Here is a 26,048-nt window from a genome sequence, read left to right on the forward strand (position 1 = left end):
TCTCTCTGACTAATATGCTGCATCTCGTTTTGTTCCCAACTCGAAATGTGAGAACTCTGACTAGCTTTCAGTTTAAATGCGAAGGTGTTTGCCATCTCTGGCCTCACTCCTTCAGCTGCGATGAGTTATTTTTGCACGGCAAGCTGCATCACGTCATGCCTTGCACATCTTTGAGGCGGCCACAGGAGCCAGCTCCAGAGAAGGTTGGGAAATATTTTCAGTCTCTGTGCCAAGAACATTCTTCCTTATATTTCAGGCATGTAGTGAAAATGGAAGGAGCTTCTGCACGTTTGTATTCCATTTATACTAAAATCTTTAAAACATTTATACATACATAGCTGTGAAATATTTGTATGAAAGGAGAATGTGTTTCTCGGGATAATTTGCACTCCCAGAGCCTAATAGCATATGTGATAATGTTCAGTGCTCCAGAAGGGGAGTCACACAAAAGTCTTGTCCTGGACAGATTTCAAGATCCATTATAACCAATCAAAAGCCTTGATTTACAAAACCGCAGGTTATTTGAGGAAGTTATTAGCCTGTGTTCTTGGGATGGTTGATGAAGGCCATCATAATTTTTACTGAACAGAAAGCCCCAGCAGAGAGCAGAATGAGTAGGAGCGAGCCTCTGTCGCCTGCTCTACAGCCAGACAGAAAGTACCACTGGGGTGGGGGATGTTTCCAGCTACCCAACCGACCCAAAAAACCAAGACTGTGTTGTCTGCATTGGGAGATGATTGTGCACAGGGCCCCAGCTCACTGCAGCAGTGCCAGCCCCTCGTTTCCTACGTGGCCAGGGCTGGTTTTACCAGCACAAAGTGATAATCTGCTATGCAGCTGCAGAGTTAATGGGCCAACTGCATTATCACGCTGTTGCCTGGAAGGAACAGCAGCGCCTAAATGGATTGCTATGATTTTTAATACAGATAGAAGGGCCAACCACTGCAAACCCATGTTGGCGGTGAACTGACCACACACACTGATGTGGCCTGATAGTTATCTTGGTCCTCCCAGCTCCTGGAGACCACCAGATTCGGTGCAGGGGGATAAATCAGGAAGAGAGCAGATTGAAAGTGAGAAGGTGGTTGACTTTCTTCAGGTGCTCAGATGAGGGGAAGGTGCTTCCGGTGCATACTGACTTTGCTGCAAGACAGGGCAGTGATCTGTGGCTGATGGGTAGCAAGTGTGGAAGGCTCAAATCATTCGGTGGAAAAGCATAAAGGGATTTAAAGTTAGGACTCAGGATTGGCTGTTGATTTTTAATGGTAACCTGGGATATTATCCTTGTCATTTTTGCCATCTTTGAAGATACTAAGCGTCTCTCTTAACTTCCAGAGAAAGACTATTTCTGCTTAGAAATGAATGTTCTTTCTGAAAGCTTAACAGAGGTTTGTTCAACACCATCACCCGTGGTTATTCCCGAGGCCTCCTGAGTGGCCCCAGGCTACAAATCAGAGGCGAGCTTCAGCCTAAGGGGAGGCTGAGTCAGGGGAGTTTTTCACTTCCCTCTTTCACTTCATCCCATCTTTACTTGCGCCTGCCATTCTTTTTCAGAAAAAAAAAAATTAGAGGGAAGTAAATGATTGTTTAGGAGAGTCCTTAAAACAACTTACAAGTGGTAGAATGCTGAGATGTTTGTATGGGAAGAGTAAAGGCTAAGCCATCTCTTGGGGTTGGCCAAAAAGTTCCTTTAGTTTTTTCTGGATGATGGCCCTTGTAGTGCTTAGTTGTTTTTAATGTCATTCGAAACAATTTTGTCAGATTATATTGTGACAGCTGTCATATCAGCTTGCATTTAAAAGAACATCAAAAATGGTGATTTTTGTGTAGCCATTTTTATATTGAAGATGGAAGAAAATATGCAACATTTTTGGCATATTATGCTTTGAAACACACACAAAAAGATGTGTGCAGTGTATGGAGAAGGTGCTGTGACTGAGCAAACATGTCAAAGTCGTTTGTGAAGCTCCTTGGTACTATTGACATTTTGGCCAAATAAGTCTTTGCTGTGGGGCTGTCTTACGCTTTGGAAGATGTTTAGCAGCAGCCCTGGCCGCTAGCCACTAGAAGCCAATAGCAGAAGGTAGCCGATATACTCCAAATATCCAAATCAATAAAGTTATTGGTGAAAATGAAAAATATGCCTTTTATTTTACAGAAAAAAACTAAATAGGCTTTTTGGCCAGCCCAATATATTTCCCTGGTGATGGGATTCAGGTTTGCCAACTTGAAGTGCAAACACCAGGGGGAGGATGGGCACCACAGTCTTACTAATCAGAAGCCTGCACCTTATTCCTGGGCCCTTGAGGGTTAGAATCTGTGTTAACTGTTCAGATAGTGCACTGAGCTGCTCCCTCACAGTAATTAGCAAAATTAACGAAATATTTATGTGGCCAGGTATTTTTTTTGGATATTAGCCAACTTTGTTTATCCTTCCAGAAGGGTCTCTCTTCCCTCCATTTGAGCCTCGCCTTGAGGCATGTGTATGAGAGTAGGAATAAAAAAGTCTTCCTGGCTTTGATTTTTCAAAAGACCTTTAAGAGAATGCATGGTTAAAAAAGGAAAAAAATGAGTTTTAAGGCATTAGTAAGAATATTATTAAAAAGATGGGATATTGCAAAGTGACATGGGTGATAGAGGAGTAACCCAAGATGAATAAAAAGAGAAGAGAGGGATGATGGATAAGGTGAAAGTAAATAGTTAATAGACTGAAATTCTCAGTTAGTGTGAATGGCACGAATGCTGAGAGAGGGGAGTGGACTTTGAGGTAGAGCAATTATGAGTACTGGAAAGGTCTGGAATGTAGCTATGGGAACGGGTTGTTTAGTGGAATGGAAAACATCACTGGAGATGATGAGTTGGAGGGACTGAAAGGCTATGATGTTGAAGAGGTGGCTCACATGGACATTTGTGTCTCCGAGGATACTGGTATTGCCCAAGGTGGATATGAAGACCACCAGCCAGATTCCACATGCTTCCGTGACTGGGGGAGGAGCCAGAGGGTTAGTGCATGCTGTAGCAATGCGTCTAGTCTCTGTGACAGATCTGGCGATTTAAAACTCTCTCCATCAGTTTTCCTCATGGCTTCAGGCTGCTTTGAAAGCTGCATACCCTGTCTTCATGACCTCAAGATTACACATATAAATTCTAAGCCTTTTCAAGTGACAAGCTGTAGAGCCACCCGTGTCTTTCAATAACTTGGTTTTCAACCAAAGCCCATCAGTGTGGTAAGATGGGGTTCTCTAAAGTAGGGAGCCTTGTGGCGGTCACTCTGATTTACTGAAGAATTTCCTCAAATTCTGTTGGGTGAGTGATGTTTCCATCTGTCTTCTCATCAGCTCGAGATTGATGACTCTTTAAAGGTCAAGATTCTCTTCTGCTACTCTACTTTCAGTAAACTGTCATTATTATCTCTACTGATTTACTGGTGTGGCGGTTTGTGTTTTCCAGAGATGCCCATGACAACATCTTGTGTCCCACGTGCGTTTCTTCCAACAGGACCGTGGCTTTCTTCCCACTGAGTGGTGGTGTCTATGTCCCTCCATTTGAACCAAGAAGAGCTTTCTGATGGCCGCAGCCACCACAATGAATAGAATACTTCATAAAGCGACACTGCAAGCTTTGTACTTGCACTGCATTCTCTTGGTGCGCTTGCTCTTGGAACCCAGCATCCAGGGTATGAAGGAGCCTAATCTAGCCCATGTGCAGAGACTGCGTGGAGCGGCCACGCACAGGCATTCTGGCTGACAGTTTACCTGAGGTCCCAGCAAGCAGCCAGCATTGACCTCCAGACATGTCACTATTCCAAGCCCCAGTCACTAAGTCATTCCAAGTTTTTAAATTTTTAAAATTGAGGTCCCAGACATGATGCAATAGGACAAAACATCTCTACTATGCCAGATTCAAATTTCCTTCCCCTTAACGTTTAAAGTATGATCAAGAAGTTTTCAGTTGGCTTGTTATATAGCACTAGATCAGGGGTGTCAAACTCATTTCCCCTGGGGGCCACACCAGCCTCGCAGTTGCCTTGGAAGTGCCGAATGTAATTTCAACTCCTTAACAGTTAAGGAGTGGTTACATTTATACAGTCCTAAAATTATCTCAGCCCTTTGAAGGCAACTGCGAGGCTGATGTGGCCCCCGGTGAAAATGAGTCTGACACCGCTGCACTAGATTATCAGAACAACAGAGAACTAACAACAATTATTAGAGTTAAAGTACTTGAGAGTCAGCGTGTGTGTGTGCATGTGGCGTTCACTAAAAAGGAAGCTTCCTCCTGATTTAACCAAACTCATCCCAGCCCAGCAATTAACCTGTCAATCTTCAAAACTGTCGAAGTGTAGGTGGTTTCATTAGGGTGCCAGAGGCAACATGAGCGCAGTTCTAAGACAGAAAATAAAACTCAGAAAGATTATGCTGAATTCAATCAAAATATTATTTTCTATTCCTCTTTGGATTCTTTTGTTTACCCTCAGCTCCTTTTTGTAGCAAAAGACCTCATGTTTGACTCATGTCTGTTTCTTAGGGAGCTTTCAGCCTTTGGCTTCTTCTCCCAGCCCTCCTTCCTACCTCTACTTTTAGGTCACAGGTTGGACATCATGTTTAATATGGGCTTTCTCGGAACCAACAAAGCTCTAACTCTTCCTAGATTTTGGCCTGTTAAATTTCTGTGTCACATCACACATGGCTGAAACTCATTTTGCCATGAAAATCTAAAATATTACACCAGACCTGGTAGGGTTCTCTGGTGAATTCTACCAAACATTTAAGGAAGAAATTGAATCAAGTCTCTGTGATCACTTACAGAGGCCAGGAACACAGAGAATATGTCCTAACTCATTCTATGAGGGCAACAGTACCCTAATCCCCAAACCGAGCAAAGGCGGAGACATTACAAGAAAAGAAAATCTCTCACAAACATAGTTTCAAAAATCCTCAATGAAATTTTAGAAAACTTAATCCAAAAATGTATAAAAAGTATTATATATTATAACTGAGTAGAATTTACCTAGGGATCAAAAACTGGATCAACATTTGAAAATGAATTAATTTATCTCACCAACAGGCTATACATGTAAAATCTCATGATAATATCAATAGATGTTAAAAAAAAAGCAGTGGAAAAAATTCAATACCTATTCATAATAAAAACTCTCACTAACCTAGGAATAGAGAGGAACTCCCTCCACTTGATAGAGAATATCTATAAAAAGCATATAGCTCACATTATATTTAAGGGTAAGAAACTTGAAGTTTTCACAGTAAGATCAGGTACAACTTAAAGATGTTCCCCCCTTGCCATTGCTTTCCCACACTGCACTGGAATTTCAAGTTAATGCAATAAGGCAAGAAAAGAAACTACACATACAGCTTGGGAGAGGAAGACATAGAACTCTTTTTGTTCATAGATTGCATGATTGTCTATACACAGAAAAAACAAGAATTGGCAATAAAAATAAAACTAATAAGCAATGATAGCAAGAGTGAAGGATTCAAGATTAATCACAAGTATGTTGCTTTCCTTTATATCAAAAATAAGGAAGTAGAATGTGAAATTGAAAAGAAATTATCTACATTGACACCCTCTACAATGAAATACTTAAGTGTACATGTAAAATTTATATGAGAAAATCTATAAAACCGTGATGGACAAAATCAAAGAGCTAAATTAAACAAAGAGATATTTTATACGCATGGATAGTAAGACTTATCAATGTCAGAATGTCAGTTCTTCCCAGCTTGCCCTGGAGATTCAATGCAACCTCAGGCAAAATCCCAGCAAGGGATTTCGTGGGTGTCAACAAACTGCTCCTATAGTTTATTTGGAGAGGCAAATGACCCAGAATAGCCAGCACAATATTTAAGAACATATTTGGAGGTCTGACACTTCCTGATTTTAAGGCTTGATATAAAACGACAGTAACCAAGCCTGTGATACTGACAAATAATAAACAAATAGGTCTGTGGAACAGAATAGAAAGCCCAGAAATAAACCCGCATAAGTGTAGTCAATTGATCTGTGACAAAGGAACATAGGCAAGACAATGAAGCAAAGATAGTTCCTTCAACAAATAATTCACATGCAAAAGAAAAATGACTCTAGAGAGAGAGACCTTATATCATTCACAAAAATTAACTCAAAATGTTTTCTTGGTACAACACCAAAAGCATGACCCATGAAAGAAATAATTGATAATATGGAGTTCATCAACTTTTTTTAAAAATCTCTTCTGTGAAAGATAGTGTGAAGAGAATAAAAATAGAAACTAGATCGAGAGAAAATATTTGCAACACACATCTGATTAAAGTTTGTTACCCAAACTCTTAAAACTTAACAATTAGAAGACAAACATCCCAAATAAAAAATGGCCAAAGACTTTCACAGACACCTCACCAGAGAAGATATACAGATGGCAAAGAAGCCCATGAAAAGATGCTCCATATTACATGTCATCAAGAAAATGAAATTTAAAACTGCAATGAGATACCGCTCCCTACCACTTAGAATGGCCATCACCCGCAACACTGACAACATCAAAGTGTGACAAAGATGTGGAGCGACAGACACGCTCATTTAGTGTTGGTTTGAATGAATAATGGTACAGCTACTTTGGCAGTCTTCTGTGTGGTCTAGCAATTGCGTTCCTTGATATCTACCTAAATTATTTGAAACCATGTACTCACACAAAAGCTTGCACATAGATATTTACAGCTGCTTTATTCATAATTGCCAAAACTTGGAAACAACCAAGATATCCTTCAGGACGTGAATGAATAAAGAAACTGCTGTATCCAGAAAATAGACTATTATTTAGCACTAAAAAAGAATGAGCTACTAGGCCGTGAGAAGCCATGGAAGAAACTTCAATGCATATTACTAAGTGAAAGAAACCAGTCTGAATAGTGTACAAACTGTATGATTTCAACTTCATGGCCTACTGGAAAATGCAAAACTGTGGAGACAGTGAGATCGGTGTTGCCAAGGGTTGGGGTGGGGGTGGGTAAACAGGCAGAACGCAGAGGATTTCAGGCCAGTGACAATACTCTGTGTGAGTCTACAATGGTGGATACCCAGCATTGCACATTTCTCCAGCACATGGGATGCACAACCCAGAGAGGGAGCCGGAATGTGGACTATGGACTTTGGTGATTTCGGCGTGTTAATGTGAGTTTATCGGTCACAACACATGTGCCTCGCTGGTGGAAGATGTTGATGGTGGGGGAGGCTGTGCCTGTGTTGGGACTGGGAGTGTGTGGAGTCTCTGTGCCTTTCCCTTAATTTTCCTGGGAATCTGAAATTGCTGTAAAAAAAAAGTCATTAAAAGTCAAATGTCTTGATCCCATTGGACCAGTTATTTATTATGTCTTTCCCACGTATGTGTATATATACCCCAGTGCATCTTTGTCTGTAAATATATAGATTATACACAGAGAGACACGTGGATTAACTCATTCTGTATCTGCCCTGGCGTAAGTCATTGGGTACGTAGCACAAAATGAAAACTCTTGGAAATCAATGATCATACCACACTCCCTTGGAACTCAGTCACATATCTCATTGCCCTCAGAGATTCAACGACTTTGAAACTGTCCAGCTTCAACATTTCATACTAACATTTAAATATATATCCTCTTGGCTCGCCCTGAATGGGTACAAAGGAAATGACAAAATCTGTTCATACACTCAGTGTTATTCCTTTGCAGCCTCGAATACTGTCGTGATATGTGGTTTCTGAATGCAGAGCAGACACAAACCCACTTAGAGAGCTCTCCCTGACGCCGTGTTCCTGTCTTGCATGCATATAATGCTGGTGCTGTATTTGCCGGTCCTGTTTTTCCCCTCTCAGAACCTGGGCGAAATACACTTGCTGTCCCATTTTGTTTTACAAACAAAATATGAGACCACATGTAATCTTTTTCCTCCCCAGAAAGAAGTGCATCACTCCAGTTAATATGATCTAAAAGACTAGACCACAAGACAAAAATGTGTATTTTGACCAATATCTTTGTGAGCAAATCCCTAAGAGTTTTTGCTTGTTTGTTTTTAAGGATAGGGGACTGTCACCGAAAGGAATAAATCCTGGCAGGAGAAATAGATGAATGTTTCAACCTGGCGCTATTTTGCTTTTGGCCCAGAAAGGCAAAGCACATTTTTGTGATTAGATTTTTTCTCCTGTCACATGAACTGCAGGTTATAGAATGCAAATTATGGAAATTCTCCTGTTCTTCGCATTAGACACAAATAAACACAAAAAAATGCCAACCAAACAAAAGAATATGATTTATAATTCTCTACAACTGCATCTCTTTCCAGCAATATATAATCATATTGCTTCTCTCATTTTAAAGCTTGGGAGGGTTGAGAGAAATCACTTTTTTTTTTTTTACTTTTGCTGATAAAAAATAATGAGTAATAATAGCCACCTATTTTCCTGAGTGCATTGTGGAGAAAGAGCAAAATTTGGAGGCCGTTGATTAATCAGGTGGCTTTGTAAATGCCGGGTAGATGACTTAAGCTCAATCTGCTCCAAAACTAATATCCCCATGGCATGAAATGTATTAAACCCTTGTTCTAAGATTAAAATCTACCAAGTGAAGCCTCCGGTGCTGTGATGGATCATCTGGGATTCTGAGGCTTTCTGGAGACTTTTGTTTTGATGGGAACGTCACTCTTTCTCCAACTTCCATTCTTCTGGGCTCTCTCGGGCCCATCACCTGGCCAGTGTCTCTCCCTGTGCCTTCCCTCTCAACCCTTGCTTGAAAAAGTGTTGTGGTTTCAGCTGCCCAAGGGGCTCAGCTTCTGTGGAAAAGGTGGGGGTCAATTAAAACAAGGTTAACTTTTTTGTTTAATATATTTTACCCCCCCTAGGAACCTATCTCTGATTCCATCATATAAATCACTGTAAAATGGGGACTGATCCCTGAGGAAACTTCCTAGAAAGCCTCCTAACCCTGAAACACCTTTATCTAAATAACTTCAAATTACACCATTCATTTTTATATTTGTGCTAAATATTTAGAGGCTACATTTGTCTATTTATGGTTTTTTAAGGCTCTGACATGAATGAGTTGGAAAATATGCCATATTCCTTTTCTTTTTTTACTTTCTGTTTTGATTTTTAAGTTGTAGTTTACATTCAGCATTATTCAGGTCTGCAGCAGCGTGACTCGACAATCAATCTACTTCACAGAGCGGTCCCCCTATGCTTCAAGCACCCACCCGGCTCCATACACAGCTATCACTATATTGTTGACTGTATTCCCCTATATCTCTGTATTTTGTAAGGACCAACTTGTATTGCTTAATCTCTTCACCTTTTGTACCCAGCCCCCAACCCCTCCCCTCTGATAGCTGTTGGTTCATTCTCTATATGTATGAATTTCTTTCTATTTTGTTTATTTCTTTTGTTTTCAGAGTCCACATAGAATTGGCATCATATGGTACTTGTCTTCATCTGACTTATTTCATGGGGCATACCTTCTAGGTCCATCCATGCTGTCACAAAAGGTAAGATTTCATTTTCTTTTCATGGCCAAGCAGTATTCCACTGTGTACATGTACCACCACTTTTTTATCACTCGTCTATTCATGTCTATTCATGGGTACTTGGGCTGCTTCTGTACCTTGGCTATTGTACATAAAGCTGCAGTGAACACAGGGGTGCATTTCAAATTAGTATTTTGGATTTGGGGGGATATATTCCCAGAAGTGGAATTGCTAGGTCATAAGGCAATTCCATTTTTAATTTTTAAGGAACCTCTACCCTTTTCTGTAGTGTTCACACCAATCTGCATTCCCATCAACAGTGCATGAATGCCTTTTCTCCACATTCTCGCCAACACTTGTTTGTTGATGTATTGATGACAGCCATTCTGACAAGTGTGAGGTGATATCTCCTTGTGGTTTTAATTTGTATTTCTCTGACAATTAGTGGTGTTGAGCAACTTTTCGTATGTCTATTGGCCATCTATACATTTTCCTTGGAGAAGTGTCTATTTAGGTCTTTGGCCCACTTTTTAATTGAGTTTTTTTTTTCCCCTGGTATTAGGATATCTGAGTTCTTTATAAATTTTGGATTTGAACCCTTTATCAGATGGATAATTAGCAAATGTCTTCTTCCATGCAGAAGGTTGTCTTTTTGTTTTGTTGGCGATTTCCTTTGCTATGCAAAAACTTTTCAGTTTGACGTAATCCCATTAGTCTCTTTTTTCTTTTGTTTCCCTTGCCTGAGGCAATGTATCAGAAAAAATATTGCTACAACAAATGTCCAAGATTTTACTGCCTATGTTTTCCTCTAGAATTTTTATGGTTTCAAGTCTTACATTTAAGTCTTTAATCCATTTAGAGGTTATCACTGTATATGGTGGGAGAAGGTGGTCTAGTTTCATGTTTGCAAGTATGTGTCCAATTTTTCAACAACATTCATTGAATAGTCTGTATTCACCACACCGTATGTTCTTGCCTCCTTTGTCAAATATTGACTTACCATGAAGTCTTGAGTTTATTTCTGGGCTCTCTATTCTGTTCCATTGATCTATATGTCTGTTTTACTGCCAGTACCATGCCGTTTTGATTATTGCAGTATTGTAGTATAGTTTGATACCAGGTGGTGTGATTCCTCCCCCATTTTTCTTCTTTCTCAAGATTGCTGTGGCTATTTGGGGTCCTTTGTGGTTTCATATAAATTTTTGGATTATTCTAGTCTGTGAAATACACTGTTAATATTTTGATAGGAATTGTGTTAAATCTATAGATTGCTTTGGGTAATAAGGACATTTTAATGATGTTAATTCTTCCTCTTCATGAACAGGATGTATGCTTCCATTTATTTGCATCTTCCTCAGTTTCTTCAGTATCTCATAACTTTTTGAGTTTAGTTCTTTTACCTCCTTGGTTAAATTTATTTCTAGGTACTTTATTTTTTACATGCAATTTCAAATAAGATTGTTTTCTTAGTTTACTTTTGTGATAGATCATTATTGGTATATAAAAATATAACTGATTTCTGAATATTAATTTTGTATCCTGTTACTTTAATGAATTCATTCACCAGTTCTAGTAGTTGTTTTTTGTTTGTTTTGGGGTTTTTTTTTGTTTTGTTTTCAGTGCAATCTTTAGTATCCTCTACATACAGGATCATGTCATCTGCAAATAATGACCATTTTACTTCTTTCTTTCCAATTTGGATGCCTCTTATTTTGCCTTGTTGTCTAATTGCCGTGGCTAGGACTTCCAATCCTGTGTTTAATAAGAGTGTGAAATAATACATCCCAGTCCTGTTTCTGATCTTGACGGAAACACTTTTAGTTTTTCTGCATTAAATATGATTTGGGCTGGGGGATTGTTATCGATGGCCCTTACCATGTTGGGGTGTATTCCTTCTATTTCTACTTTGCTGAGAGTTTTTATCATAATGAGGCTGGATTTCACAAAATGCCTTTTCTGCCTCTATTTATATAATCGTATGATTTTTATTCTTCATTTTATTTATGTGGTGTTATCTTGCTAATTGATTTGCAGATATTTACCCTGCATCCCAGGAGTAAATTCCACTTGATCATGGCGTACGACGTTTTCAATGTATTTCTGACTTTGGTTTGCTAATATTTGTTTAGGATTTTTGCTTTCATGTACACTAGGGATTTGGGCCTATAATTTTCTTTCTTTGTAGTGTTTTTATCTGGTTTTGGAATTAGCATAATGCTGGCCTTGTAAAAGGAGTTTGGGGGTCTTTCCTCCTCTTGAAGTTTTTGGAATAGTTTGAGAAGGAGAGGTGTTAGTTCTTTGAATGCCTGGTAAAATTCACCTGTGAACTTCATCTGGTTCAGGACTTTTGTTTACTGGGACTCGTTTGATTACTGTTTCCATTTCATTCGTTGTAAATGATCTGTTCAGATTTTGTTTCTTCTTGATTTAGTTTTGGAAGATTGTATGTTTCTAGGAATTTATCCTTTTTTTTCAGATTGCCCAATTTGTTGGCATATAGTTGTTCATAATATTTTCTTATATTCCTTTGTATTTCTGTGATGTCTGTTGTGTTCACGTATCCTTTCATTTCTGGTCTTATTTATTTGGATCCTCTATGTTTCTTTTTTTTTTTTAAGGTTTTACTTATTTTTAGACAGAAGGGAGAGGAGGGAGAGAGGGAGAAAAACATCAGTGTGTGGTTGCCTCTCACATACCACCAACTGGGGACCTGGCCTGCAACCCAGGCAGGTGCCTGGACTTGGAGTCGAACAGATGACCCTTTGTTTCCCAGACCGGCACTCAATCCACTGGGCCACAGCAGTCGGGGTGTGGATCCTTTCTGTTTCTTGATAAGTCTGGTTAAAGGTTTATCAATCTTGTTTGTCTTTTCAAAGAACCAGCTCTTGATTTCACTGATCTTTTATATTGGTGTTTTAGACTCTCTTTCATTTTTTTCTGCTCTGATTATTATTTGCTTCCTTCTACTCATTTAGGCTTTGTTTGTTGTTATTTTTTCCTAGTTCCCTTATGACTAGATTTTGATAATTTATTTTAATTTTTTCTTATTTCACTGTTAGGGCTGCTTTTGCTGTGTCCCATAGAATTTGTGCTGTGTTTTCAATTTCATTCGCCCAAGGTATGTTTGATTTCTCCCTTTATTTTGTCATTAAACCATGTGTGGTTTAGGAACACGCTACTTAGCCCTCATGTGTTTGTGGTTTTCGGTTATTTTCTGCTAATTAATTTCTAGTTTCATACTGTTGTGGTCAGAGAGGATGCTTGATAATATTTCAATCCTCTTGCATTTATTGAGACTTGTTTTGTGTCCTAACATGTGGTCTATCCTAGAGAATGTTCCATGGGCACTAGAAAAAATGGTATATTCTGCTGCTTTGGTGTGAAATGCTCTGGAAATCTATCAAAAATCTATCTGGTCCAGTTTGTCATCTTAGGCCATTGTTTCCTTATTGATCTTCTGTCTGAAATATTTATCCATTGATGTCACTGGGGTGTTAAAATTCCCTACTACGATTGTGTTACTGTCAGTCTATTATTTTATGCTCATCAGGATTTGCTTTATGTATTTAAGTGCTCCTACCTTGGGTGCATAAATGTTTAGAAGGGTTATATCCTCTTATTGGGTTGACCCCTTTAGCATTATGTACTGTCTTTTTCTCTTACTATAGCCTTTGTTTTAACATCTATTTTGTCTGATATAAGTATTGCTACTGCAGTCTTTTTTTGTTCCCATTTGCCTAAAATATCTTTTTCTATCCCTCTACTCTCAGTCTGCGTGTCTTTTATTTCTGAGGCGAGTCTTTTGTAGAGAGCATACGAACGTGCATGGGTCTTGTTCCCTCTTCCGTTCAGCTAACCGCTGTCTTTGGATTGGAATAGTTAATCCATTTTTATTTAAAGTGATTATTAATAGGCTTATAGTATGTATTGAACTACATTTGGAATATAGGTTTCAGTCTCTTTGTCTTTAAAGTATGGGCGTTGGCATTACTTTATATAATTATTTTGCTATTTAATTCTGGTAATATATCTAGAACACTTATAATAGTGTCTGAAAGATAATGTGTTCAGTAAATGATTTTGAACTGGAACATTTGCATGAAGCCCCGAGAAACAATAGAACTTTCAAAGTGAGATACCAGTGCACTGTGGAGCATGGACCAAGTAGCGTTTCTCTGAAGAGGTGTTATAACTCTTGAGCCATTTCAAAGGACTCCAGTATTTGGGAGCTACTGGTGAGAATAGTTTTAGAGAGAGCCATGGGAGTGCAATGACACCAGCCCATACTCAGAGGCCTCCTTGAAAAAGCTACGGAACATCCTTGGCAGTTATGGGATGTAGTGGACTACTAATATCTGACGCACAGTGAGAAAATCTGGAGGGAAAGCGAGAAGGGCTGGAGTGCTGCCTTGGATTAAGGAGAGCTGCAGCTGCTGCACTGACATCAGGAACCGGACTGCAGACCCCGCAGGTGGAGAGTCAGCCTCAGGTTGTTCAAAACCCTTCCCCAGGGCAGCCTGAAGGAGTTTAAATTGCAAAGAAGAACTCCTAGAGTGGGCTCATGAATATACCCAGGCTCAGGACGAAGCAGCCGCTGGAAGAGTAGAATGCATAGACCACATTCTGGGAATTACAATGTGGGGTCCAGCAGGAGAGACTCTCAGAGCCCAAGAAGACACCCAAGTACGGAATCAGCCTCAAGGTCCACCATCTTAGTTCAGTGACATAAGAACTTTCTATGGGCTAAATGAGAGAAGCTGTGCACCACTCCACCTTCCCAAATGGCAGGCAGATCACGTGCGTGCAGTCAAGGAGGAGAGAAGTCTGACAATGGCACGGAGATTGAAGAGTTGATTAGTGTACTAGATTAGACTTTTGTGAATCAGCTGACCAGTCCCTACGTGTCAGAGCCTGCCATGAACACGCCTTCCTCAGGGATCATGGGAGCCCCTGGCAGTCCTGGCTCTACCAGCCGCGTGCTACACAGCTTACAGGCATCGACCCTGGAGTAGACTGGATCCTGGCTCCCTCACTTACCAACAATGGGGCCTCAGTCAGGTTACCCAACCTCTCTGTGTCCCAGTTTTTTTGTCAGTAAAATGGGGGATAATACTATTTCCTGCCTTTTGGCGTTTTTATGAGGATTAAACAAATTCATATACGTGAAAAGTGTGTATCAATGCACATGAAAGAGTAAATAGCTGATAAAGATTACCTATTATTGCTACTTTTGCTGACGGGGTTTGACAGAGACACGTGAAACCATCATGGCATTTCTGGCCACAGGAATAACCCAGGGAGGATTAGGCAGAGGTTCTGCTAATGCCGCTGGATAGTACAGAGTTAGGGGCCAGTCTGGGAATAGATGATATTTCCTCGGTGCCCACAGTGGCTAGATGGCAGTCAGATTGTGGCAGTTCCAAGGATCCGGCATCCTTCCCTTTTGCAATCAGCCCGTCTCCACCCTCAAACTCTCCTCCAAGTCACAGGGCTCCATTCCAGTTCCCCTCGCCTCCCAGTGTATTTTCACATTTGCTCAGAATTTATGCTTCTATGGATGATCTCAGCCTGTTTCAACGGCAGTTTCCTGAAGACAAAGACCCTGGGACCCCGCTGACCACCATGCATCTAGGTGACTTCTGCACTGCTGCCTGCCTTTCTCCAATGGACAGTGCATGCTGAGTCAGCGCGCCCGAATCCCCAAGCGCTCCAAGCTTCAGAAGAGAGGCCAAAGGCTACAGTGGAAGTGTGGGGATGTAATTCCTCTTTCATTTCCATAAATGGCTGTTTTAATTCGAGGTGGGGGCCCACCTCCACAGGAGCCTGGGGCTCTCACTGCCTATAAATCAAGGCCGTCAGTCTTCCCCGCGTCAACCTTTAACCAGAGCCAACAGCACAGGGGCTTTGTGTCACCCGCATGGGTGTCCTTGGGCTATTTCCTTTCTGGCTTGTCTGGCCTTGGCTAAAAGTTCTGGAGTGACATTCTAGGCAACATGAAACTTCCCCTTTCATACATGTTCATGCTCACAACCCCTTAGAATTTGACAAATTGTTTCAGCTCACACCAGAGCCAGCTTAGCTTGGCAAATCCATCAGATCTGCCAGCTTTTCCCAGAGTGAGATCAGAGGGGAGAATATCTTGTCTCAACTGGTAGCTCCTTTCTAGGCAGCACGCCCATCCATTTGTAATGTTCCAAGTCACAATGAGTGCCTAGCATATTGTAGGCAGTAATGACTGTTATTATTATTGCCATTATATTTTGGGCTATCCATCCTCGGAAATGCTCTGAGGTAGGTTTTAGAGAGGTCCTCCTTGGCTACAGTTTACACTTTGCCATTTAACTTGTCAGGCACCTACTTGTCTTAGCAGCTACTGGTTGACGTAAATGCATTCACTGCAATAGTTCAACCAATTCATTAAGTATTTAGGGAGCCTCTGATGTGAAGACATGTGCTAAGCTAAAAGGTGGTGCTGAGGTGACCAACACAATGTTCTCATCCTGAGAGATTTATAATCTCAGAGATGAGACAGGTCCGCAGCCGACTGGGAACAAGACTTGAGTAGAAACAGCCATCAGGGTGACAGGTGGCAGGCTCCGAGTTTAGTGGAGGGAAGACACCCTGACTCGTTCTTAAAACCAGCAAAGCCTTTTCAAGGAGGTGACGTTGGAGCCGGGCCTTAGAAATCAGTGAGATTTTAACCTGAGATGAAAGAGCACTTTAAGTAATGGGCAGCCTTGGAAAAGGATCTTTAGGGAGAGAAGAGCAAGTTGGAGTGAATGGAGAGGGATGAGGAGAGAAAAAAATAGAGAGACCTGGATTGAGAGTTAGAGAACAGTTCTCAGCTACTTGCAGACTAAGGGACCTTCATAAGTCACTGAAGGCCCAGCCTTAGGTATAAAATGAAATGTGTGGGCTTCATAGTTTTCAAAGTCTGATGATCTTTTTGTTTTCTCATCAAATAGCAGTATGTGTACTCTGTGCCTGTCCTCTGGGTATGAAAGAGTTCTATACAGTGGCTGTTACAATATCTTCCTTATTTAGTAATGGAAAATTCACACGAAAATATGACACCAAGTCATAACATCTGTCTTGTCTAAGGTCACAGCTTTGAAAGGTCACAAGCATTGGAAGTTCGGTTTCAGCAAACCCATCCAAAGTGACACTCTGCAGTTAACACATCCCCCAGAGCAGGCTGACCCCCACACAGGTCCGTGAAGCATTCATGAGCCACCCTTTTGCCCACTTCCTGCCAGTTCACCTGCTGGTATGATGATCATCCCCACCCCACCCCCCCAGCCGTGACCCAGTAGGAATTCTTCAGGCTTCAGCTCAAATTATATCTTCTGGGTGAACCCTCCCTTGTGCCTCCACACCAATGGTCTCTGATCACATGGAGAAGCTATTCACAGTCCCGGACCACTGAGCTATGGGAACTGTCATTCGTATATTCCATTCCAGGAGCACAAGTCTCCTCGCCTAGCAGCCTGCATGCTCCTCGGAGGGCTGTGCCCCACACTTGCTAACTGTCCACCGTGCCTTATGTGCTGCTGGAGCATTGCTCTATCGATGCTTACTGATGAACTGTCGTACCACAGACCCTGTAAGAATCCTCCAACTGTAAGCACAGACCTGGATATGCAAGGAGGTTCCTTTACAGCTAGAAACGTTTCACTCTTTTGGAGAAGAGGAAAAAAAAAAAAGGAATGAATGAACTTCCTCAGGAAGTTCTTCCTGGTGTCCTAGTGTTATGTGACTTTGCTGTCACTCAGGGCCCCCTCCTGGGGTGTTTCTCTTCTGCAAATCCAGGCCCACTGAATAAAAGCCATCAATGCTCCAGTACTTCTGCAGGCTTTGTTAATGAGAGTCAGCCTTGTCGAGTTCATTAAATAACTTGTGAATAAGAAGAAGGCAATAGGCTATACTCATAAGACCAAGTGGGGGATATGTTAACTGAGCATTGTATGAGAAAATTGAAAGACACTAAATCCAGAAGTCAGTCCCAGGGTTCTCCAGGTAACTTCTCCTTTTCAAGGGACTGAAAGATAGGGTGCTAAAATTCCCTGCAGGAATTCTGTGCATTGGGAACAAGAGAAACTGAAGCCCCAAAGCATTCACTGCTAAAAAAAAATACCTCTTCAAATACGATGTAATACACATTTAAGAAGGGAATTAACTTCCCTGAATGAGGCATAATAAGTGGTTAAACTCAGCCATGGAGTCTCAGCCCTAATTTCCGTTAAGTGGACAATGATGGATGTCAAATTGTGGAGGAATATCTGAGAAATAACCTACCACCGTCATCCAAATATCAGAATTTATCATAATTAATGGTATTGCTCAGAGAACCAAAGGAAGGCTGAGGAGTTTGCATTTTTTATAAAGTGCTGACTGTATTATTTACTTCAGGTAATAATTATAGCGCCCAGCCTTGCTAAATGGCAGCAGTGCAGGAATGCAGGGGTGGTAAACCGGCTCCTTTTAACCTTCAGCCTGCACCGAGCTGCTTGTTTCTGAAACACTAATGTGCCGGCCAGCTTACCCCTCCTGCTGTGTTCTGGGGGTGGGGGTGGGGGGGCGGAAGTGAGCCAGAGCAAAGACAGGCAGACCTCTGATGCTGTCCCAGTCCCCTGCTGGGGCTGTTCTAAGACCCTCTGAAGATCAGAATAGAGTACCAGCTCCAGTATCACTTTGGATTCCTAGCAGATCTGTCTCTCACTCAGGACCTCAAAGTTTTTCATATAGTGCGGCGGGGAGGAGGTGGTAAACCTTTTTCAGATTCAAACAAAATGAGGGAAGGTCTCTGGCATATTTTGGTTTCTACTACGTGTCATCTGAGATACTTTACACGCAATCTCCTACTTAACCCTGACAAGCACCCCGTGGGTGGCAGAATTATCACTTCTATTTTACAAATAAAACACTGAGGCAAGGGGGCCCCAGGATCCTCCCACCCTCCCATTCTAGAGGATCCCGCCCAGCTGTTAAGGACAGGTGATTGCTTCCTTCCCCTTGGGCCATCCTGTTCACCAGTGATATCTCTGTCCCCATTTCTGGACAACGACAGGTCCCTGTAGAAGTCATTCCCATGCTGTATGACTCAGTGCGCTTCTTTGAAGAATGTGAAGAACACCCTTATATCAAGTATCAGAAATTCAGTGGGGGGATTTGCTCAGAGCACTGTGGCAAGAGTAATACTGCACCACCGCATCACCCTGCATGTCTAATGCTTGGATGACACACAGTTTGATTCTTTTTCACGAGTGGTCTACTTGAATTGATCTAGTCACACTTCCTCTTCTTATAGATGGTGGTCGGATGGATGCTGGCTGTCTTCCTCTGTGGTTATGGGTGGTGGCAGGACACAGTTTTCTATGGCTATGGTGTCCCCAGGGACCATGTTGGGGACTTCCCTGTCCGTTGCTAAAGTCACTAACTCTAGGAGGTCTTTGGAGGATGAACCGCTGACCTAGGCTGGAGTTTACTGTGGGACTTTTCACTCGGGTGCTGAGGCATGCTCACAGGGTGCTGATTTTAGCTGTGACTCCTGGGTTGTTCTGTGACTCTAATAAGAAAACATTGTGAAAGTAACCGTGGCTCTTCCAGGATGTCGTTCCCACTTTCTCAGGGGCGGGCCGTGTCACACCTAGCAGCAAACTTTCTGGGCACGTGTGCGGGACCTGGCAGGGTAGGGAGGCCCATCACGTCTTCACTGGACAGGTAGGTGCTTTATCCTCCGAGAAGGCTTCCATGTCCTGAACCTGAAGAGGCCCTGCAATGGCTCCTCTTTGGTTCAATTGTTTGTCCACTGACCACTTATTCTGTCTGCTAGTCTACTGTCACTGCCGGTGTTCCATTAAACTCCGAGTTCCTTCAGAGTAAAGCAGGCCCTTTTTTTTTGTTTTTTGTTTACTATCCGGCACATGATCTGGCACCTAGTAAACGTTGAATAAATGGCTATGGAATGAATGGAAAGGGACAAGGCATGGCCGACTGCACGTCACTGGCATCAAACCCACGATCCTGGTGTTGTTGTCCTAGGGCCCTGATAATCACAGCTAACCAGCCATGGCCAACAGACACCCATCTCCTTCCTGAGAAGAGGTTCCAAAAGCAACACCACCGACATCAGAATTGGCATTCTGTACAAAGTGAGAATCCACACACTTCAGTACAGGGCTGCCTCGTGCGTCCTTTGCTGAGTGTACTTGGGTGTGACTAAGAAGTAGAGATAATTAATGAGAAAGTGACTTACCTTTTAAAGTCCCCCCACCCTGCCCAAGGTAGTGGTTCTATTATTTCAGAGCTGCCTTCGCTATCATCCTCACTGTCGTTTCGTTTCTCTTGCTGACATCACACAGCTCCCTTAATGGGGCGTGCGCTATATGCAGAGTTGATAAACCTAATGGCCAGGAAAAGCACTGTTGGATTTCTTGACTTTGGACTGACTTCCAGAGCCTGGAGAACGTTAGGCAGAGCTTAACTTGATCTTCAGCATAACTTGGCCAGCATTTTTCCTAAAAGTTAGGGATAATGGTCAGGGGATACAGAGACTTCAGTAGGAGATGGCATTGCACCAGAAAGGAGCCCGGGCATTCTGGCTCCAGAGCTTACCTGTGGAGATCTGAGGCATAGTTACTCCCTGAAAGAATCTGTACTTGTTCTCTTATCTGATGACAAGTATAGAAGTGTGTGTGTTGTTGCGGGTGTGGGGGGAGCAAAGGATGACATTTTCTTAGTGCTTCAGCCAATTCAGTGTCCCATGGAGCAGGATCAGCTGAGAAAACCCTGCAAAATGCAGTGGAAATATTATTAGATAGTCTTTGGACATGGTTTAAAATTCCACCCTACTTTTGGGGCTTTAAGCAAATTATCAACATTCTCCAAGTCTCAATTCCTTCGCTTGCTTAATGAAAAAACGTGACCTTTGTCACTGAGGTGCAATAGGAATAAATAAACGATGTTTGCAGACTCACAGTAAAGCCTACTGCATAAGAAAGACTCAATCAGGTTTAGTTTCCTGTATCACCTAAAGTTTTAAACATTTTAAATGTACGATTTCATGTCCGTTATGTCAGGAGTACTCTCCTGCTGCTTTTACGTATGATTGGCTCCTATGGAACCCTGAGAAGGAGGAGCCTCCTCTCTGAAGATTTCCTGGCCTTCCAAACTGCATCGCTCTCCTCCCTCAGGTCTACACTCAGCTTTGTGATCATACTTAAATTATTACGTGCATCACCATGTGTTAAAAGTATTTATATCCGGCTTTATTTCTAGTGTATTCTTTGCAATCAGAGCCTCTTTTCACGCTCTTCTCTAGGTGAGCTGAGGTCAGTAGCAAAGGTCAGATTGTGAGTGCTCTGATCTGGGTCACGAACAGGAGGCGACTCTGCTTTGATGGTTTAACTCGAATGAGAAAATTTGGGGAAGCAGAAGGATTTTGGGGGGACTAAATGGTACATTGGAGGGGGTGCACCATAAAATGATAATGTGGTGGTGAGGACCGAGGGCAGCCCCGCCAGAGGCAGCGAGCGCTGTTGCTAAACTGAAACTCTAGTGAACTGGTGGCATTTCTGCCACTTTAAAGGAGCTATTCATTCACAAGGTTCATCCGATTAGTAAAATGAAAACCAAGAACTTTCACATCCCATTGAGAAATAAAGAGATACCGTGAAAAAAAAATGGCGTTGAGAAATAACTTGGCAAGAGCTATGGGGCATTAAGTGAGCCTAAGAGAGGAGCAGGAGGAGGAAGGAATGAGTTAAATGGTTTCCATCATCTGTGATTCAGATGATGAGGCTATGTGGAGAGAAATAGGGGGTCCATCTGGGGTTGTGGGGCTCTGTATAGGAGTGCCATTGTTTTATGAAGAAATAAACACACCTGTGCTCTGAGTTTGCCAGCAAAGCCAATCTGTTTCACATTTTAAACTCAACTCAATTATAAAATCTATGGGTCCCTCTAGACTAGAACTGTGTCAAGACCACAGTTCCCTTCTCCAAATTAGTATCAACAATCCAATACCAGTGCCCAAACTAGAGCTTTTGTCAGCCGTGTGCGGTGGCAGAGTTTGCCAGCCCGGCCAGGGGCACCGCGCCCTTGGCCTGGTTCCCACCTCATCCCATTGACCAGGACAAGACCAAAATGAATTAATAAAAAGTTCTAGATATTTTGAATAGTGTTATCTTGGAAAGGCTGAAAAAACAAAGACAGGCAAAAATTATTTTGTGACTATTTTATAAACAAAATAAACAAAAGAAGAACAAACACACCCACTGTGTCATTTTTCTGGGCTTTTTCCACTGGAGTATGACAAAGCCAATGTGCATGTATGTGTGTGTGTGTGTGTGAGTGTGTGTAAAGGACAGTAGGCTTAGTGGGAGTGGTGTCTGAGCCCAGAATTATGTACCAGCTTTTAGTTAGAAGAAGCACAAGATTCTGAAATTCGCATTTCCATGAGTTTTATACAGCAACTTAATTCTGATTACAAGTTTGTTGCCCCAACATAACGTAGATTTTTAAAGGTTAAGGTCTAGGATTCGAGTGGTGGTACGTCCCTAATGCTCCTTACAGAGCCTGGTGCATGGTAGATCACCAATAAATGATTACAGGTTAAGTAAAAGATGATGAAATAGGAGAGAGAGAAAGAGAGAGGAAACATCAATAACCTAAACCTTCTGGTAAGTCCTCAAGTTTGTTTGCACTCTTAGGAACAGTATCCGGTGCAACTGTATTCCTCCGTTGCCACGTGAGCCAGGACGCGTGCTGAGCTCCTGCGGCGCTAGGGGTGGCGTTCGGCCTGACTTGTACTAGAGTGTATGTAGTCTTTGCTGCGCCCTTGTGAGCATGACCACCCACTGCACTCCCACCCCTAGTTTTGCAAGATTCCGAATGTGCATTAACCATCTTCCTTCTCTCCACTTGAAACTTTCAAATTTCCGCTGATCTTTCTTCCACCTTTTGTACCACATTGGCCCACCGGGATATACTGGTCCATGTCTCCTTCCGCATAAGGCATGGATTCTATCTAGAATGTAGCATTCCCTATTCTAGTGGACACTCAGAGAAAATGCCCCTATTCTCTCCTGTGTAAACCAAAGAGGTGATTTCAGTGATGGACATTTCAATCCAGGTTGTGAAAAGGAATCATTGAGATCTATTCATGTATTGAATATACCCGTGGTTATTGGCTTATCCATTGCACAGAGTCAGATATTGCTAGAAGTGCCTGCTCCTACTGTTCTTAGAATCAGAATGTCAAAGAGCATGAGGCCAAGGTCAGCCCTCCTCATTAGCCAAGTCTGTTTGGTTTTATCATGAGTTACCCAATACAGTAACCACTAATCATATGTGACTACTAAAGTGTAAGTGTAAATAAATGTAGATTAAATCAAATTAAAATTTTAATTTTTTAGTCACATTAGCCACATTTTAAATAACCGATAGTCACGTGGGTAGTAGCTACTACATTGGAGACAGCACAAAGAATATCCTTGTCATTTCAGGAAGTCTTATCACACTTAACCTCACTTAGGAACTTCACAAGGAAGTGCCTTTGGGAGGCCACATAAGTTGTGTGTGTGTGTTGCACTTGGAAACAAGAAGCAACAATTTTGATTGTTTTGCTATGTGTAGGTGATGTTTCTGATGTTTGAGGTCTGTTCTTATGATCGGGGCTACTTTTGGAATGGTGCATCAGGGACAGACGTACCCAATACAAGGGGGAGAGAACTGTCGTCAGGTAAAATCATACTTACTAGTTTTTTCTCTCAGATCACCCTGCTTTTTTCCCCTCCTTTCTGTTCAAACTTTTGCATTGTTTGGCCTTGAGACTGAAATTGCCTGGAATGTAGAACTGACCTTCCCTTTGCTGTCCACTATCATAGACTCAGAAATGGCAGGTCACAGCAGGGATGGACAGAGGCAGGTGGGGCCGAGATAATCAATTGTGATTTCTTTTCTGTGTGAGTAAAATGCTCCTGGGGTCCCGTGGCCAAGCACCTGCATGGAAACCCAAATGCCTGAGAATGTTTAGCTGTAGCGTCAGCTGATGAGTAACCGAGAGCTGACACCCCTTTTTTCTTTCCTGTGTCCTTTTCCTTTCTCTCCCCCTCCCTTCCTCCATCCCAGTTTCTCCTTCCACTTCTAAACATACATTTATTGAGTGCTCGTGAGATCAGAGAAAGGGGAGCTTACAGTCAGGAAAACAGATTACAAAATTAATTATTCAAGACCCTTTTGCTAAGTGCAATAAAGGAAGGAGGCAGGCTGGTAAGCAAATAAAAAGCCATAACAACATGAGACTTGACCTGGCCTGGAAGGTAAGAGCTAAAGGAATAATGAATACTGACATTCTATTTACCCTTTATTAATTAATTCTTCTTATGTGACAGGCTAGGTCATATGTGCTGTATAAATATGACGTTTCTTTCATGGGGATTAAACCTCTCTGAGCCTTCTGGCCAAAATTTCAAGGCTGGTCTCATGAAGCTGTTCCCGGAGCAAGAGTTAAAGATTACTGCAGGTGAGAGGCATGGAGGACAGTCGAGAATGGGTGAGGGGCATGGGGCGCTGCTGTGAACAATTTTCTGTAACACAAAAATAAATTTGTTCTACCAAGGGCTCAGGAGGGGAAAGGTGAGGGCACGCACATATTTCTTTGCTGGCATTTATGTTTTCTTGGCAGCTTTGTTACTCTGGACCCATCAATGTCAACTCATTGATCCCGATTTAGCTTGTTGGCTCTCTTCATGAGATTAAAAAAAGTGTTGCTACAGTATCGGCTCCCATGATAAAATATATTCAGCTATTCCCATCACAGCAAGCTTGCCTCGCCTTCTGTGGTTACATTATGAGTTGTGCTTTTGTTCTCTATTCATCTCTTTTGTCTTTCTCTATTATTGCTCTTTTTATCTCAGTAGCTTTGTCTTCTCCATCCTGCTCAGATACTGATGGATGATGAGCGAGGGGCTGTTAATTGCTGATGCCTATGCAATTCTGAGTGATTGCTTATTAAAGCCTTCAGGGTCTTCCTTCGATGACATTTAAGAAATATGATGATGTGTTAGAATATATGTAACATTGTGTGAGCGTGTGCGCACGCGCATATGGGTAGTCTTTTCTCAATGTGTTCATTCAGTGTTACTTTGGAATGCACTTGTCTTCTCAAAGTGGCTATCAAGGGAATTAGGACTCAAATTAAGGATTATTAAAAAGACATTCACGCTGAAATATGTTATTACGGCAAAAGCTGTTCTTGCATTAGCAAAATGAAGTTAGTGGAACAACTGGCATTTACAGCTGAGGCTGTAAATCAAAATTCTGCTAAGCTTTCCTGTTTTTCCACTCCAATAGCATCCTCTTCTCCACAGTTCTGTTACCGTGAACTTTGGCAGGTGCCCCATTTTATGGAATGCCAGGCAGGCTCTTAGACCAGTAGAATGCTTGGCTACTACTCCCTGCATTTCCCCCAAATACTGGCTTTTTCCTTACTGGCTTTTTGGAAATTGGTTCAGCAGGAACTTCAGCCTCTGGACACTCTATTTGAGAATCTAGCTTTTTTGCAATGTGTCCGGTCAGCTGTTTGATTTGTACTGTGCTCCATGGTGGAGTTACTAGATGAAAAAGACACATACCTGATCCTCAAGAGCAATATTTTTGTGGCTTTTCTAAACTCGGCCTTCCTCCTGTATTCTTTAGCTCACTCGTTGGTTCAAATGCTACTGGATCTCAGCCTGTCCTTGATGCCTCTTTCTTCTCGCCTTCCTCCTGAAAGCAATTTCCCTACATGACCAGACTCATCGTACCACCTATTGTTAAGCTCCTCAGGATTTCTTGAATCAGCTCTCTCCTCTGCCGTTCTTCACCTTCCTCATCCTCAGTCTACCGCAGACTGTCATGGTTTGTGACCTATGTCATTTCATTGATTTCCTAACTGGTCTCGCTGCCTTCAGTCTCATCCTCCCCCTCCTGCTTATCAGAACCCAGCCACCAGAAATTGGAAGTAAAATGCAGTCTCCTGGCATCATGTCTTTTACCAAAATTCCATCCATCATTTTATGGTGGGCATAGAATTCAGTGTGAACATCTTAATTGGCATTAAAAAGCCCTTCGCTTGCTTTTCAAGCTTGATCTGATTTCATGTTTCCTCTGCCATAGATGAGGTTTTTCTATGGAATACTCCACCACAACATGATCTCTCTCTCTCTTTCTTTCTTTTATACTATCCACACACACACACACCAAGACAGACACAGACACACACATGCACTGTTGTGCGCACACTGGCTGGCCAGGCGATTCCTTTAAAACTTGGAGGAAGTCTTCACGGAACCCCTGGACATCCGGGCTGAGTTGGGGGACCCTCATCTATGCTTTTGTAAAACGCTATCCTCATAAAACCATATACCCACAGGTGCTTTTTTAAGCTTTGTTGAAATTTAATTTACATAACTTATTCATTTAAAGTGTACAGCACAGTGGTGTTTTTAGTGTTCGCCCAGAGCTGTGCGATCATCACCACAATTGGTTTAAGAACATCTTTATCCGTCCCCAAGAAACCC

The 26,048-nt window shown here is 42.0% G+C and overlaps 1 long non-coding RNA gene across 2 annotated transcripts in view; it reads left to right on the forward strand.

Annotated features, from left to right (window-relative positions):
• LOC123479412 (uncharacterized) overlaps positions 1 to 26,048 on the forward strand; it is a 79,899-nt gene that overhangs the window by 35,065 nt on the left and 18,786 nt on the right. For both annotated transcript variants that reach the window (XR_008427429.2, XR_008427430.2), the window contains exon 3: positions 9,415 to 9,507. This is a non-coding gene — a long non-coding RNA (uncharacterized lncRNA). The remainder of the gene's footprint in view (positions 1 to 9,414; positions 9,508 to 26,048) is intronic.

This window comes from Desmodus rotundus, chromosome 7 (assembly GCF_022682495.2).
Source record: "Desmodus rotundus isolate HL8 chromosome 7, HLdesRot8A.1, whole genome shotgun sequence".
Taxonomy (NCBI): Eukaryota; Metazoa; Chordata; class Mammalia; order Chiroptera; family Phyllostomidae; genus Desmodus; species Desmodus rotundus.